We start from the raw sequence: 4,015 nt of genomic DNA on the forward strand, positions 1-4,015 counted from the left end.
TATGATTGATAATATTATCTTTCTATTTTAATTCATGTACTGATTTATATTTCAAGAATTGTTTTCATTCTTTATCTTATGAATTTGGGTGGAATGGAAGTATGACCCTCTTTCTAATTGAGTTCTTGTATAACTTGGAAAAGCTCTTTACTTGAACAATACCTTGAAAACATATTCTCCTAAATTTCTAATTATCTGGACTTAACGGGATATGTGACATATAATCCTCTTATATTTGGGTAATTAGGATTTCTGTGGCACATAAACTAGAATTGAACTTTATCCTCTAATTGGAATTGAGTGACCAAGGAATTGACGGTTGATGAAAGTTAGAGTAGACTAAGAAGGTCTAAGGAATTAGGGCTTAGTCATATATAGTTTGCCATGAATTGAATTTTGCATGATTAAAATAGTTAGTAAGAAAAGTCAATCCGGAAAATAGATATCTCTGAAGCCTTAACTGTTTCTCCACATATTATTCACAACTCGTTTACTGCTTGCTTTCTAATGAATTTACTGTTTAATGCTTTTGAACTCTTAAACACTATTTTCTGCTTGTCTAACTAAGTAAATTAATCAACCATTGTTGCTTAGTCCATCAATCCTCGTGGGATCGACCCTTACTCATGTAAGGTATTACTTGGTACAACCCGGTGCACTTGTCGGTAAGTTTGTGGGTTACAAATACCGCACCAGTAATCGTCAGGATGGAGTGCGAAAAGGCAAGGGTAAAAAGGACATTTCTTTTCGCTTTCAAATTAGTCATAAAGAACATTTAATGCTCTTAGAACAAGTATCGAAACGACGCGCCCAAGCAACAGCTGGGGGCAACTCACGCGCACTAAAGGCGGGACCTCGTCAACAGGTTCCCGAGCAAAGAAAGGCCTAACCCGAGAAAATGCAAGTAATTCGAACGTGCCAACCGTGAGCCTTACGGCTCGCCACGTTGGGAGTACTGTTACGGCCCATCCCAATAAGGGCCGGAGGTGCATTTCACGAACCAACGACTTGATGGGTATTCGACCCGTAGTAAAGGTGATCTGTGCGTCACCTCACGCCTTACTGAAAACTTGGATAGCTGGCAGAAGTTTTCAGGCAGATGGGCCTAAGACAAATGGCCCACCCGAGTACAGAGTATAAATGGGATGGACCTACCCCTTCTCAGAGGTACTTCACTCTTACCCTAATTTGCCGCCTCGTTGTACGGACACTAACTTTGGTATCGGAGTGTCCTTGTAGGTGGTCCCACTCGCCGACCCACCAACAATCAAGACAACCCTCACCTCGAAGAGCTCGCGTTCAAATCCAAATCTTCCTTCACACGAACTGTTACTCTTGACCCACACCATTCGATCTGCCACTCCCACGAGCAACCGAACAAAATACTGTTTATTAAATAAAAAATGTATTTTTTATCAAATTAAATAAAATTTATTTTTTATTTATTATATTTAATCACGGATATATGTTACCATGTTATATTCAATAAATGCTTTTTTAGAAGATTTTTATTAACACGATTTAAACTAAGTTTTATTTTTTTTTTTCTTTAATAAATATGTTATACACATTTAAGTTTTCACCAAAAAAAAATGCACATTTAAGTTTTTTTAAAATTATATGACAATATCTAAGTTGGCAACTTGACGGTTATTTGAAATAAATCAAATAATAAAAAAACCTAAATATTGTTTGAAATTACGTTTATAAAAAAATATAATGTTAAAAATATTAAAAATAATCAGTATTTGTCTTAACTGATTTAGATTGGTTGAGTGGTCATCTCACTCGTCTAAAGTATTAGAGTTTCGAATCCCATCTTGTGTATGTAACAACTCATTGGCTAGCGGCATATCGTTAATAAATGGAGCTTCAATCCGTGAAAGATTAGTTTTTGACCTGCTGAGTTGGAAAATACAGTGAAAGAAAATAGTATTTGTCTTAAAAGTAGAACGATTCTCATCGATGATAGCATACTTATGGAGATTTGCCTTTGTTGAAATTTAACTGTGATAGTTTTATTTATTAGTACCATATTCATTCAAATGATGTCAAATAATATGATCAACGATATTACCGGATAACGGGTCCCTTGAAGAGGGTACATATGTCCCCATCCCAGTCTATTTCACGTGGACAAGTCTCCACCCGTAAAAAATTTACAGATCCCTATTTAATCCCAAATTGCAAGTAATTCAGCGAATATCCATTTGGCTGGTCTTTTTATCATTTTAATTGCTAGCATTTGTTGGTTCATGATGTAAAACTACTCTAGCCACTTAATCATTCTCATAAAATCACGTGTATCCTTGTTACAACAATATTAATCGAAAATAAGTGGTTAAACACTAAATGAATTACATTTTTCATATATATAACAATGGCTAATATCACATATTATAACTTGTGAAATTATATTATAAAATATTAATAAATTTGAACAACTTTAAAAAAATAAAAAATATTAAAAAATTACTGTTTGATTCATAAGATTTTATTTTTAGAAATTTGTCTATAGTTTATGATTAATAATGAAATTACATATATGCTATTTATTTTATATGTATTTTGTTTTATTTGATAGAAACTTATACTTTTAAAATTGAATATCCAAATAAAATAAATTAAAAATAAACTATAACTTGTAAAAGCAATTTATAAGATTTGTTACACAAATATTAAAATGTATGAACCGTGATGTCGCTAAGGTAAGTTTGGAAGAGAGACAGAGACTGAGAGACTGAGACTAAAACTGAAATAAGTTCCAGTATTATGTTTGGTGTAAAGTGAGAGACAGAGACTGAAATAAGAATGATCTCTAATTTAATTTGCATAAAGAGTAAAGTTGGAATTAATTAATTGAAATGAAGATATTTTAGATATAAAATGTTATTAAAGTTCAATTTTCATTCGAAAAAATTTCAGTCTTGTGTCCCCACTTTTTGAAAGTACTGAAATATTGAAATTTTGAAAATATAGACTGAAATTTTAATACCAGTCTTTGGGCCAACAAACATGATATTGAGTTTCAGTCTCTCAGTCTCTGTTCTAGTACAATACAAATACAAATCATACAATATAAACAAATGTATAAAAGTAGAAATAAAATCTTCAAACTCAATTAATATAACAATAAATGAAAATTTTGTTATTTATCTACTAAACACAATAATAAATATTGGACAAAATGAAATCATATTTTTATAAATATACTTATAGATAACTAAAAAATTAAAAACAAACACACTAAACAACATATAGCATCAATGGTAAAATATAACCTAAAAAAATCACTTAAATTCAAAAAGAGCGCGCATGTGATGAAATATAATAAATTTATATATGAGAATTGAGGAGTAAAAATAAAATAAAAAATAAAATAAAGAGAACAATTAAAAAAAGTAAAAAAGGTAAAACAAATAATGTGTGGAATAAATAAAAAATGTATTATAATGGAAGATTAATATAATCAATAAATATAAAAGATAAAAGAGAAAAATTAAAATACGATCTCATTAAACAAATTTTAAGAAAAAAATTTTGAAGAAGAATCTATTAATAAAATAAAATAAAATACATAAATTGAATAGATATAAATCTAAAAATTATAAAATTTTATTAACAATTCAAATAAATTAGTACCATAAAACTAAATTTAATGTCTATTTAAAATAATTACCGACTTTCTATTCTTCTAATTATTAATAATTTAAGTAAAATAATACCCTATAACTTAATTTTTTATTTATTTTAAGTAATTACTAATATTTTATTTTTCTAATTATTTTCTTGTCTTATTTATCATTCATGCTTTCGATCAAATACACTAATAAACAAATAAACTAAATTAACTACCTCAATTATACTTGGACTATTCAACAATTCAACATAATTTTTTCAATTTGGGATTAACTATTAACCATAGAAAATAGAAAATTTAGAGTAATTTAGTATTATGAACATTAATTATGTATTGTGAAATAACCTAAAATCATAATGTAATTTATTTTTAAAG

Source organism: Arachis ipaensis, chromosome B05, assembly GCF_000816755.2.
Source record: "Arachis ipaensis cultivar K30076 chromosome B05, Araip1.1, whole genome shotgun sequence".
Classification (NCBI taxonomy): Eukaryota; Viridiplantae; Streptophyta; class Magnoliopsida; order Fabales; family Fabaceae; genus Arachis; species Arachis ipaensis.